The sequence below is a fragment of the Chanodichthys erythropterus genome, chromosome 3 (assembly GCF_024489055.1).
Source record: "Chanodichthys erythropterus isolate Z2021 chromosome 3, ASM2448905v1, whole genome shotgun sequence".
Lineage (NCBI taxonomy): Eukaryota > Metazoa > Chordata > Actinopteri > Cypriniformes > Xenocyprididae > Chanodichthys > Chanodichthys erythropterus.
Genome location: NC_090223.1, coordinates 60,391,506 through 60,406,410, shown reverse-complemented (window position 1 = coordinate 60,406,410; position 14,905 = coordinate 60,391,506). Strand labels below are relative to the sequence as shown.

The window sequence follows — 14,905 nt, the reverse complement described above, 5'->3', positions numbered from 1 at the left end:
AAACAGCAATACTGTGAAATATTATTACATTTTAAAATAATGGTATTCTATTATATTCTTTAAAATATAATGTATTTCTGTGGTGCAAAGTGTCTGAACAATTATGTTACCTCTATGGCATTTCATATAGGCTTTTAGCTTAAAAGCCTGCACATTTGGATAAATATTGATGGATTCTCATATGTTTATGTCAATTTTCTATACTGAGAAGTAATATTTATTGTCATCACTATGAGTGCTGGATACTGTGTTTATAATTCATATTTGCAGCCGGAGGGCGCTCTGTACACCTTTAGGCCACAAATTCATAATATAAAGAAGAAAAGGAACTAGGATCTAACGGCATGTCTTCTAGAGATCGCTAACCATTGCTTTAACATCCAAATAAACACTTTTCAAGACAATAAATACACGATTGAGACGATGAATGCATGTATTGCCTCTGAATTTGCGTCTGAATAGCGCTGGCTCCGTGGGCGTGGCCACATTAGCGGATAATGAGCTGAATCACAGATTTCTGACATGGCTCTCTTTTCATACAGATTACATAAACACATCATGTTAGTTTTCTTTATTTTACAAAAAGCACAACATTGTGTTTTTACTCTGAGTGTACACACATAAAAGAAGATATTCTATAGTTTCAATTGATATATTACTTATGTCTCTATGACAAGAAATGACGGAGTATTTTAAGTCTGTTTTGCTGCAATGTGAAAAAAACCCCTGCAAAACGCGCTGGCGCGTTTTCAGACCTCAGGGAGTTGTAATTCAGTTAGGACATTTAATAGCTTTTTTAAAAGTGCCTTGGGAAAAAAAAAAAACATTACTTGTGTTCATCTTGAGACAAAACAATGACACTGACATATTTCAACATTTATCAGAGCACATTTCATTCAAACATCCATTTTTATCATTTATCAGAGCACAAACGGCTCAAACATCCATTTAATGCAGGTCAGGATAGGCTTAAGCCTCGTCTGTGAAACCGGGGGTAATTGTGCTGCGTTCAGTCACTAACATGATCTTCTCTGTGATCCAGATGATGCTGGCAGTGACAGGAACAGTGAAGAGAGCTGAGGTGTGTTCATCCATTAAACAATCCCTGGATGTCTTGCTGAAGCAGAAGCAGTTTATCCTCTGTGAGGTCGACTGTGGAGGACTGGAGCATCATCACTGTCAGAGTAACTGGAGAGGATCAGAGGAGCAGGACAAAGAGAAATTAATTCTGGGTTATATTATGTTGTTACAATGACAGTTAAAATCTGAGTCTATTTTATATTCAGTGGAAACTTTTCTAGCTCAGGTCAGAAAGCTGGACAGTGTACTGAATCACAGTTTGATGTTCAGAATGGCATTTTATCATTAAATCCAACATTACTCTTTATAAATACGCATTATTTGAAAGACCTAAGACTCAAGTTTTAATGTTTGATAACTATTTGATTATTATCTGAAGTGACATATAACTCATGTTAAATGTGGAGCCTAAAGAAAATAAATAATATAATTGTAAAATCTAATAGTTAGACTTTTAATTAAAGCTGCAGTCCGCAACTTTTTTTGGTTAAAAATTATCCAAAATCAATTTTTGAACAAGTACATAACCAGCCAGTGTTCAAAACTATCTAATTATCTTGTCTCGATTCACAACAGTAAGCTTGTAATAATGTTTTATAATAATAGGGACATGGCGGATTTCCGCTGGAAATTCAAGCATGCAGCAGCTCGTCTGTGCGTCATTACGTCATGTCCGTAAACAAAGGAAGGAGTCCTGGCTATAATAATAATAGCTGAAATAATTAAGCTTATCATTTTGATGGCGGATTGTAATCCAGAAAGATCCAAATGACAATCATCAGTGACAACTGGAGATTCACCTGTAGTCAAAAAGCAAAAGACTTTGGATTGTGGATTGTGGATACAGAAGTTGAAATCTACAGGTAATGCTAATACACACTAAATACACAGTCACGCAGTGCTGATGTTGTTAACATTAACAATTTGAGAAAAATATAATAGTAATAATAATTTGCATGGTTTGGCATGATCCGAGCTAAGCGATCGTTAGATTTAATCATCATTGGCAGCGTGATTTATTGTAGGGTTAATGCTTTTTTCCTCAGTTGGTCAGAACAAAAGTGGCAGACATGTTACTTACTTGTTCAGATGATATTTTCCAGTGAAAATTCTTATATTGGTCATACTTTCAAGACATAGAGTCAGGGCTCTCAAGTCTCACGCATTGGGCGTGAGACACACGCATTTCTCACGCAGAAAAATCTCCAGGATAACGCACAACAAGCTGCGCCGCAAGGAATCAAGCGAGTTCCCCATAGAGTTCAGAAGGTCCTGCCACTCACCAGTTAATCTAATAAAAAATATAGCTACCGAACAGCCAATCAGAAAATAGAATTGCTGTATCCGGGTAAGATTTAGATATTCCAACGTTTACGTTCTGATTCCAACGACACATTCTGTGATTCACGGGCTGGCTCACTGATTCAGATGCTCGCTGAAGTAGTTAGCTACAGGAGACAGTTTGTCCAGAGTACTTTACGTGAACTTTCCTAGCTAGTAGGGATGGGCATTTTTCCAAAATATTGTATTTGAATTTTTGGGCTAATAAAAACAAATATTCGTGTATTTAAAGCTGCAGTCTGCAACTTTTTTTTGTGTTATAAATTTACAAAAATTATATAATGAGAATATACAACATGAATCCATTTTCCAAACCGTGTTTCTGTCTTATCCTGAATCATTATGGTACACTTATAATAAGTGCTTATATTCGGACTATTTCAGACCGGACTGGTAGGACTCGCTGCAGAGTATCACAGTAACTGCGTGACTCGGCATAGACAAACACGGAGAAAAGTAGCTCCGGCTATAATGTTCCTCCGCAAGACGCGTGCAGTTCTGTTTATTAACCGCTAGAGGGCCAAAAATCAAAACAAAAGTAGCTATTATAAGCTCAAGCAGCGATCGGAAAAAACACTAGTAAAGCAGAGCACGTCAGTTATGGTGCAGAACGTAACGTACATATAACGTACACTAGAGTCGGAATATGGTTACCATGTTTATATTGTTTCACATTATAATGTTGAGGAAAAACAACAGTATAATGTGTATGATTATATTACCATTATCTCACTATCTCTCACACTCACTCACTCACTCACATACACAGTAAAATGCTGAATTAAATAAATATTTTTTTATTTGTATGAATTTGTGTCATTTTTCATATCAGACCCCCTTCGCTGCCGCTGCCGCCGCCGCTGCGGGAAATCTCACTCTGAACTCAGTTCAAAACTTGAGAGCCCTGTAGAGTTTGTGATTCTGAAGTTCAGTATCCACACCGGTGCGGTGACTGACAGCAAGCATTAGATTCATCCGCGCTGACGAGCTGTGCCGAGGCACAACGCACGTACAGATAACTGTTCTGCATATGACTGCAATCGCATGTTTCAAACAGAGATGGCGACAAAGAGGAAAAATTGCGGACAGCAGCTTTAAAAAGTGTAAATGAACTATTGATATGCATCGTGAATTACTGGACTGGTTCCATGCTGCACGCCATACTTTTTTAATGCATTATACACTAGTTGAAAAAAAATAAATAATAATAATGCATAAAAGTATTTATTTTATTTATTATTTGTAAGCCTGAGGGATGAAACTAGAGCTAATTCAACAAGAAAAAGGGGGAAAAATTTGATTTATGCTTGTGGATGGACATTTTTGCATATAAAATAAAGAAATTAATAACCTATTCACACGAAATTTGGGTATTTGTAACAAAAAAAAAAAAACTCACATTATAAAATATAAGAACTTTAAATGAACCCAAAATATATTAGTTGTAGCCTACTACAATTAAAAAAAAAATTACTGGCAGCTGTTACACAGCTGTTAGCTGTTACCACAAAATAAGCAGTTTATCAATATCAAGATATTAACAGATAGAAGAATTAAACCTGTCACTCATATCTTTTAAGTTGTTGCACTTGTGATAACGTCGTAGGTCACATGATAACGTCAACATGCCGGATTATTTTCGGATCTCGCATACTCAACGAGATTTGGCTGTTAAGTACCTACTCTTTTGGCGCTCGTTAAGTAAGTACTTATTGAAATTAAGTACCTACTCATTGAGTAGGCGGTTTCGGACGCAGCCAGTGTGTGTGTCACCATTATGTGCCCCATAAAATATTCTGCATTAACGGTTCCTACTCGAATTAATTATGCATGTTATGCCTCATTATAACTCTGAACACAAACATGAGAATATAAGAAAATAACATAAGTTTTGATGAAGTTCATTAACATTATTCTTCATATATATTGTATTTGAACCAGCTACATGTGCGTCAGAACTGTTTACTCCCACTAACATTCAAACGGGCGCTGCATTTTGCAAAGTCACAAGGGGCGCTGTTGCGAGTTCTACAAGCTCATGCGACAGCGCTTCAGTCTGCTTCAAAGTGATTCTCAATCAGTAAAAAGCGCAGATTTATGCCAAGCGATTGCTAATGAACTCAAGTTGATGAATTATTACAATGTCTACTTTATGGCCTTTATATAAAATGTTTTAGACGATTGTAAGAATCTGAAGGATCAGCCTGCAATAGTACAGACATTTCAAAATAAGAGTACCTGTGTATTTCGGGCTTGTTTATAATTAAAAGTCACACGCTAAGTTTTTTCTTTTTCTTTTGGGCATTATTGGTATTTTGGTTACACAATAAATTGTATTTAATTTGATCTCCATTTAATTCATACCCAGCTAACCAAAATACGTGACTGTTACGTAACTGCAACGTAATTTGGTGACCAAACTTTCGTCGTGCCGACGTAACTAGTTACGTCGTGGCAACCGGAAAAGTGAAAGGTGCCTATACGTCGCCACAACGTAACTTTGTGACGTTGCCAGTTGGTAACTGCGACGTCGTGGCAACGTTGTGTATCAATAGTTGTGTGTTGGTCATCAGTTGGTAATTCTTATATTTATTTATTTTTCTATGGGCGGACATGCAGTAGTTTAACCTAATTTATGTCCTCATTTGCCCAAACTAATGTAAAGGCTATTCCAACAGCTGTGAACGATGAATGCAGACTCGAAATGAATTCAATTCATTTATTTTGAAAAACACACAGAACATGAACAAAACTCCAAATAAAAATAATGAAATACACTCAAACTATAAATAAAAACATATAGCCAACAGCGAAACATAAAATAAAAGCATTAAAGACGTTTTGCGCTCAGTATCATTAAAAACATATGCTATGCTAACGTAACATTTTGCTAACATATATTTCAGACGATCAAGGAAATCACAGAGGTAAAAATATTAACAAAAGTACTTAAAGTAGACTGTGGGTAATGTTACTTAACCAATCTGACGCAGTTGTTGAACTTTATTGCTATAAAACTGACGAGAAACACGGAGAAACGTTGACGCTGTCCTCTCCAGCAGCTTGAATGTTTTCCCGGTTGCCATGGCAACTCTAACGGCCACCTGCACTAACGTAAACATAACAATAAAAAAAGGTTTTGCGTCTTTCCAAAGTTAACTTTATACATTTTTATAAAAGCCATTTATTCGATGTCACCTCGGAAAAATAAATTCTTCTCTCAGAAAAATTAACTTTACACTCTTATCAACATACTGTGGGCACTACATTTGTGGAGGCGCGCGCTGTATGTCACGTCACTATATATAAAAAGCAGTCATCCATACTCTGATTTGGTGAAAAGAAACATTTTTTTTTCTTAAGGGGACATTTCAGTCTTGTGTCTGACATTTAATTACACGTTTTATATTGCAAATTCTGGTAATAATAACATATAAAGAATGTGTAAATGATGGTAATGAAATTACGAGCACATGACGTTGCTGTTACGTTGCCAGTAAGTCATGGAATGACCATTATATTACGAATAGAGGACGTATCTGGAACGTCCTTGGTAATCTTGTAACGTTAGGAGAACGTACTGACGACGTTGTGAGATGGTAATTTGATGGTAATATTATTACGGGCATACAATGTTGTAGTTACGTTACTAGTAAGTCATGGAATTACCAATATATTACGAATAGAGGACGTATCTGGAACGTTCTTGGTAATCTTATAACGTTAGGAGAACGTACTGACGACGTTGTGAGATGGTAATCTGAAGGTAATGAAATTACTGGCATGCGACGTCGTAGTTACGTTGTCAGTTAGTAAGTCATGACATTACCAAAAAGTACGAATACATTACGTAACTGTTACGTCGTGTGTTAGCTGGGTAGTAAATTATTGTAGTCTCCCCCACAGGAAGAAAACACTAAGAACATTATTTGACACATATATTATTCATTTTATAAGTTTTACTAGTAAAATCTGTGTCCCATTCAACAAGGAGAACATAGGAAAATGTAAACCATTTAAATGCTGTAATTTTGCATAATTTACAATGCATAATAATGCATAATATTAGTATGTAATTAAATGTAATATGTTATGTTATGTAATTAAATTGTTAAAAATCACACATTATTTGTTTGTCACATGCAGTAGACCATTTTTGTGCTGTGGGTAATAGGAGGATTTTTTGCCCGGCTACCACCGCAAGTATATTTCAAAACTGTGGGAAGCACTGGAGAGGCCATGTCCAAGAGCTCATCCTTGACAGGATCACTGTACTTGTCAACAAGGTATCCCAGTATGTTCCTTTTTATTGCTTTGGTAAGCTCTGTGTTGTTGTCCTCAGGCTGCAAAAGACTGGTTTTGAACAGATGGATAACAGGCTTGATGTATGAGACACTGACATACATTTCCACTGATAGCACATCCGTAAAGTCTTGTAGTGCTTTAATCGCCTTGTTTACTGACTCCAAAACCTTGATGTCTTGCCAAGAGGGCACAGGATGGCGGCTTTTAACATCAGACCCCAGGACACGGTCTATATCCTTCTCCTGTTTCAGGAATAGCTTGATCATCTTTTGGCGGGAGCCCCATCTGGTTGGGGATTCTGTTGTTAGCTGATGAGGGGGAAGGCCAAGCTCTGACTGAGCTACACCCAGCTCTCTTCTTTTCTTCCAGCTGTAGGAAAAAGCAGCGACTATCTTCTTGCAAACTGCAATGGCACGATCTATGCGGGGATCCTTAACACCATTCTCTGTATGATAAAGAACAAAACACAAAGACATACATCACTATTGGGGACTTTAATAAATATCAGTCTACATCCATCTAAAAATGATTTATTTTCTTCTGTATTTCAAAACTTTGTCATTCCAAAACTCAGACACTGCAGATACACAAATAGAATTTTTGTTTACTATAGGCATATGTGCAGTTTGTGGAGAAATTTGAATCCAATTTCTCTTTAGCGCCCCCCTAGTGGCTCCCTGGAGCTTTTTCAAAAATGTATGAAAATGGAAAAAGATGTGGGGGAAATATATTTTTTTGTTTTCATATGGTTTCTGTAGGAAGACAAACATGACACAAACATTCTTAACGTTTTCCAATGCTGTAAATTTCAACATTTCTGTCAATTAAGATTAGTGTCATAGCCTGCGATACACGTTTCAGCGTGGCGCGGTGCAGGCAGGTGGCTCTAGTAAATAAACCGGTGGGTGTGTCATGGGCCACGGATAGAAAAAAGAGAAAGATAGCTGATGAGAACAGAGAATTCAAGGAAGAATGGACCGAATCATTTGCTTTCATTGCCAATGCGAAAGGATTGCCTGCATGTTTGCTTTGTAATGAGAAGTTGTCAAATAACAAAAAGAGTAATTTGGAAAGACATTTCCAGGGAAGGCATGCTAAATTTGCAGCCGACCACCCAGTTGGGAGCGAGAGAAAAAGTGCGATTGCAGTACTTCTGGAGAAATTAGAGGATCGCAAAGGTAGATTTAAGAAGTGGATTGCATCTCCAAACTCCACTACTGCTGCTAGTTTTGCTGCAGCCCGGGAGATAATAAAACGTGGAAAACCGTTCACAGATGGTGATTATATGAAGGATTCATTCATCAAAATATCAGAGCATCTATTTTCAGACTTCAAAAACAAAACGGAGATAATACAGAAAATTAAAGACATGCCTCTCTCCGCAAAGACAGTGAAGGAAAGGGCCATTAAAATGGCAGGCAACATCACCAATCGGCAAATCAAGGACATTAATTCAGCTCCAGCATACTCAATTGCCTGTGATGAGTCGTGTGATATGATCAATATCGAACAGACAGTGCTGTTATGCAGGTATGTGAACTCTGATGGGCCGCAAGAAGAAATGATCGAATTAATACCACTGAAAGGCCAAACACGGGGGGAGGACATCTGTGAGGCTGTGCTGAAGTGTTTAAATGACAAAGGAATAAACACCAACCACCTGATTTCAGTGGCTACAGATGGGGCACCCAGTATGAGAGGGTCGCAAAAGGGGTTTGTGACTTTACTACAGAAAGCGTTGGATCGAAATTTGCTTGCATTTCACTGCATCTTGCACCAAGAAGCACTGTGTGCACAAACATTCTCACCGGAGTGTATGGAGGTGATGAACCTTGTCATCCAGATGGTGAACAAGATAATTGCAAAAGCATTAAACCAGCGTCAGTTCCGTGAATTGCTAGATGAAGTTGACAGTGAATATTCTGATCTCCTGCTACACAACAAAGTCCGCTGGCTGTCCAGGGGTGAGGTTTTGCGTCGCTTTGTTGCTTGTCTACAACACGTGAAAACATTCCTGAAAAGCAAAGACCTGAACTACCCACAACTGGAAGACACAGAGTGGCTGGAAAAATGGCACTTTATGGTGGATATGACAAGTCACCTAAACATGCTCAATAAAAGTCTCCAGGGGCGGGGAAACACTGCACTGCAAATGCTGGAAGCTGTTTTGTCATTCGAGCGCAAGCTGACTGTATTAGCCAGAGATGTACAGCGAGGCACGCTCTCTCACTTTCCCTCCCTGAGAGAGTTCAAAGATGCCCATCACGATCACACACTCAACGGTGATTATTTACAAGGTGCGATCGTTGATATGCAAGCTGCATTTGGGAGCAGATTTAGCGAGTTCCGAAAGGAAAAAAATGACACTATCTTTCCCTGTCACACCCCTGGAGATTGACCCGTCCTTGTTGTACACATTCCCAGGAGTAAATCAAGCTGACCTTGAAATGGAAATGGCTGATATAGCTGACAAAGATTTGTGGGTGTCCAAGTTCAAAAGTCTGACAGCCGAGCTTGAAGACGTCACTCGTCAGAAAGCCTATGCTGCCCAAAGCCACAAATGGAGCGAAAATTGAAAGCCTCCCAACACCTGAGAAACTTGTGTTTGAAACATGGAATGCTCTTCCTGACAGTTATAGGAACATGAAGAAATATGCATTTGGAGTATTATCCATCTTTGGATGTGTATATCTGTGCGAGCAGATATTCTCAAACATGAACTACATCAAATCCAAATACCGCACCCGCCTCACAGATGAGAGCTTGCAGTCCTGCGTGAAGATTAAAGTTACATCTTACATGCTCGATGTTGAGAAGCTGTCCAGTGATGTCCAAAAACAGAAGTCACATTAAATGGGTGAGAACACAATCCTGTCATAGGCGCATATTTAGTAACAAAGTGGCTGTTTTTATAAAGTGATTTCTGATTTTTGTCAGAATATATTTGGAATGACACTTAGGGATATAATTGTGTTTTATTGTTCAGGTTCGAGGATTGCTGAGTTGTATTGTGCGTGTCTGTTGCTGAGATAAGAGGGGGAAAAGAAGAGGATGCTGCTGCGTTTTACCCTTGCACTGACTTGGCATTTGCAGAAAACTAAAGAGGATAATGCACAGAAATCGAACTTAACCTATCTTATTTTAATTTTATGATTTACATTTTCAAAAGGCTACTCTACTGTGTTTTATTTTTTTTAAGCAAGCTGCCTTTTAATTGAAGGCTGTTTTATTACTCGTTTGCAATTGTAACCTATGCATTTGTGCCTGTTGCCGCCATGAGGGGGGAAAGAGAAAAGGATTGTTCTGCATTTTATTTATTTGCACCGACTTAGGCTACTTAACTTGGCATTTGCAGAAAACTAAAGAGAGGAGGATAATGCACAGAAATGCACTGAAATCGAAATTAAACGGGCTTATTTTCGTTTTATATAGCCTATTACCTTTTCAAAAGGCTGCTGTTTTATTTTTATCATTGCAGGCTGCGTTTTAACTGCGTTGTATTGCACTCTGTTGCCCAGATAAGGGGGAAAGAGAAGAGGATTGTTATTGAGGATTGTTGTTATTGTTATTGAAGAGTATTGTTATTGAGGTTTGAAGAGGACTGGATTTTATTTCCATGGGGAGGTCTGAAATTGCAGGAGGCCTATTATGCACATTCCATTTTGTTTTTTTCGAATCCTCAAAATAAAAATGACACCAAAAATTTGACTTCTTTATTGCTTTAAAGCACTAAATATTGTACAGCAGAGTAGTCACGTGGTGCGTCATTCTCTCCAGGATGCGCTGCAGGGAAAATAAACATTTAATCATGAAAGCTCATTATGTATTTGTAGCCTACTTAGTCATTTTGATAGTAGGCTAATATAGCTAATATACACTTACAGCCTGTGTTGCCTTCATATAAGGCTTATATAAGGCTTTTATTTTTTTGCGGCTCCAGACACATTTGTTTTCTGTTTTTTTGGTCCAATATGGCTCTTTGAACATTTTGGGTTGCCGACTCCTGTCCTAGATGTAAGTCGCTTTGGAAAAAAGCATCTGCTAAATGACAGTAGTAGTATTACGAAAAGACAAGCGTCATCTAGCTTGACTGCGGTTTGGATGAGGATAATATGTGCTCTGTCAAAATTGAATATTTTATTCTACTTATTGTTAGACTTACCAATAGCGTTGTGTAGTTTGTGTCCAAAGCACTAGAGGTTTGGCCTCTCAGGGCTTTAATCATGTTGGTGCCGCTGTCAGTTGTCATGCAGCATAGACGATTCTCAGACAGGTTCCAGCAGTCGAGAGCGTCTCTCAGTCCCTTGGCAACAAGTTCACCGGTGTGGTCCTTGGGAAAGTATGAAGTTTGGAGGGAAATACTCCCACGCATTGTTAATGAAATGCACCGTTAAACTCATATAAGGTTGCATAATCCAACTGGACCACATGTCGTTTGTTGCCGAATAAAAGGACAGCTCCTCCAGTTCTCTGCTGACTTTCTCTCGTGTGTTGTTGTACAGCTGGGGCAAGGCAACCTCACTGAAGTACTTGCGGCTGGGTAGCTCATATCTGTGGTCTAAGGTTTTAATAAAATTAATAAACCCCGTCTTCTCCACGGTATATATGGGTACCATGTCTTTGGCTATGTGGAAAGCGACCGCTTCGGTGATTGTTCTCCACCGTGCCCCTTTCCTGTCATATGTGGTGCCTTGTGCAAAGGATTCGGCTACAGTTAGCTGTTTTTTAGCTAATGTTTGTTGGTCACTGCAGTTTTGTTCGTCTCGATGAGACTGGCATTTTTCATATTCGGCTGGATGTCTCTGTTTCAGGTGTTGGAATAGGTTTGTGGTGCTGCTGCCTTTGACTGCGATGGGCTTTAGGCAAATGTTGCAGTGTGGGGTCTCTTGCTCCACGTCTGTCGTAGCAAACCCATACCAGTTCCAAACAACAGATGATTTTATTCCCTTCTTGGGAACAAACTTCCCACTCTCACTGGTAGCCATGTTGTCGCTTTCTGTTGCTGTTTCGTGTGTGCTATGATGTTGTTGTCGCTTGCCATACTGCTATGTGAAACTAACGCTACGGAAGCTCCGGGGAGCCAAAAATGCGCCATTACACAAAAACTTGATTTACTTATTTTTTAAATCGCCCGCAACAAAAAAATTCGAATTAATTCAATCGATTTTTTGCCCAGGCCTATGTTAAACAAAAGGCGCAGCTTGCACAATCTACTCATCGTTCAGTGTGTTTTTTTCACTTACAAAATGTGCGATGAAGGCGCCTCCTCGATTGTCTTGTTAAGATGACGCAGAAGTGTTTTTGAGCCCTACACCCTTCATCCCGTCAAAGCTCTCACTCCAGAGGGTAAACCCTTTGAAGTGATTAGGGTGTAGGGATGAGCTCTTCCCAATGGACTGAAGGGAAAAAACATGAATCTGTGAAAACGATGATGTCATGCTCATGTGCTCTTCATAAATTACAACTGTGCAGTGTTTATTTGACGTTTCAGACATTTAAATCGACATTACAATGAAGTAAAAAAAGAGACATTTTACAAAAAGAGAGACTTTTATAGTTTTTAAATTCAGATTCCATACACTGATGCCTTAAGCTGCACAGCTATCCTTTCAATTACCCTATAATCTGAAGTGTTTTATATCAGATACACATGTGATACAATGTGTGTGAAACATTGTTTTTCAAACAGGGAAAACAACATTACATTAAAAACTATCAAAGATCAGCGAAGCGGTTGATGACTCTTCAACCCTTCACCCATTCAGGCTCCATAATGTGTGGCTCCTCCGCTGAACGCTTTCACCCTTCTGCTTCAGTTACACTCTTCACACACTTGAACATTGACTGATCAATAAAAGAACCAGACATGCAGAAACCCACAGAAATGAAGGAACATGCATTTCCCACTTCATTGTGTGTATTATTACTGTGTGTACTGACAGTGATATTATTCTGTGTCCAGGGAAAATACCCTTTCGCTGGCTGAACAGATTCATTGATTGTAATATTAATTGAGCTACATCAACTTAATTCAATTAACTGATCCAAATATTTATTATTAATTATAACAAGTTATGGTTAATTATTCATATTTCCCCTTTTGAGCTAATTAGCTACAGAGAGTATAGAGGCCGAGTTCACATCAGTCATTCACAAACCAGTTCAGGATTAAATGAGTCTCAAATGTACTTTTATTCAATCTGATGAACAATTTCCAATATGAATAGTAAATCTACTTTATTACTCTGTTTATTCCAGATTCAGAACAGTGTGTGTCTGATCTAGATGTGTAACTTCTAGATGACAATGAAAAACATGAATTATAAATTAATTGAAACAAATGTGATGAAGTGAGATTTGATGAGTGTGTGTGAAGATCAGAAAGAGGATTTACAGAGTGTCTCTCTATCCTTTAATATCACACAGAGACACTGAGAAGGAATAATAGTAAACACCAAATCCAGCACAGAGGGGTTCAGTGAATGTGGTGTTGAATGTGTGTAAGTGTGTGAGTGTGTGTGTGTCAGAGACACTGTAGAAGGACAGAGAGCCGGACGACACGTCCACATACACTCCTGCTCTATTAGAGGGTGAACGGACAGCAGGAATAACAGTCCTGTTCTGATTGTGATGGACAGTGAATCCATCAGAGTAGAGCAAACTCCAGGATTTGTCATTCTCTCCAAACACACAATCACTCCCTCTTTTCCTGCCAATTCCTTCATATGTCACTGATATTTTAGCTCTAGTTCCGCTCCATTCAGCCTCCCAGTAACAGCGTCCAGTCAGTCTCTCTCTACACAGAACCTGAAGATGCTTATCACAGTCAAATCTCTCTGGATGATCAGGATACGGCTGACGCTCAAACACACGTGTCACCTTACTGTTCCCATCAGACTGAACGAGTAGAGTGTGTGCTGTGTTTGGATCCAGCGTGAGATCACAGGCATCTGAACACAAGAAAAGAGAAACATCAAGAACAACAACAGTGAAGATGTGTGTGTGTGTGTGTGTGTGTGTGTTTACAGCTTTGACAGAATGTCCTCCAGATTCACAAATGTCCTCACTAATCCAGTGAAAGCTGTTAAACAGAGATAGAGCTTCAGACCTCACTAGCAGTGCCGGTCCTAGACTTCTGGAGCCCTAAACAAAACTGTGTGAAAAAGCTGTCAGGCCTAAAACAGAGCAGACTAGTGTTGTCAAAAGTACCAAAGCGACACTTAAATGTGAAGCGTAATGATAGCAGGCTTTCTGCAGTAGCGGCTCGGTTCATTCCTGCTTTCAGACGATCCTGTGTGTGTTTGTGTGTGTGTGAAGAGCCTCAACGGTTTCTATATACTGTGTTTCTGCAGTGTTGATCACTGTAGCCAATCACAGACATGCTTGTTGATCATAATCAGCTCAATCCTCCAGAGTTTGTTCAGCGTGAGCTCTGCACTCTCTAATGGTTTCTCTATAACCAACAGTGTGAATATGATGTCTGTAAGAGATTGATTGTGCACTAGAGACAGATTTGATGATCGTAACAGCAGATTTCACTCAGTCAGTGAGTTTGAGCTGCAGCTGAACTCAAGTCAAATCACATTCATTGATTATAAAGAAACAATTTCTACTTCACATTCAGAATTTGAGTGACAGTTTTATTGTTCACTGCTAAGTTCACACAGTTTCAGGAGTTACAGCCGTATTGAACTGAATCTGAAACTCTTATGATTGACATTGTGATAATAAGCAGAGCAACGGATGGACAACAACAATCTGATGTGAACAGATCTGTGCATTGACTTCAAGTTTAAAACAGACCTGACACTTGTTCTGTTTCTTTTTCATTTATTACTAACTTTTCATTTGATCTTGATCAATGTTTACTTTATTGAACAATATTTGAAGGCTATGTGCTAATGTTTTAATGCGTTATTAACTTATAATAATTAACCCTTTAAGACCTGAAGGCTTTTTTTAGAGTTTTTTTTTTTTTTTCTGAGCGACACACACAAAAGTAAAGACTCATAACTCCAAAACTCTAGCAAGGAGAGTCAAAAGGTAGGTATCATTTGAAAGAAAACATTACATTACATTTGGACATTTTCTTGCTGAGAAGCAGCTGATAAAAGACAAAAAATATATATAATTTTTTAAAAATAATTTTTCTTTTTTTTATTTGACATGGAATAACTCA

General features: G+C 38.5%; 2 pseudogenes; both read right to left on the bottom strand.

The window, feature by feature from the left end:
* LOC137005151 (uncharacterized) overlaps nucleotides 1-14,905 on the bottom strand; it is a 1,346,463-nt pseudogene that overhangs the window by 726,465 nt on the left and 605,093 nt on the right.
* Nucleotides 13,132-14,905, bottom strand: part of LOC137014120 (NACHT, LRR and PYD domains-containing protein 12-like) — a 42,183-nt pseudogene continuing 40,409 nt past the window's right edge.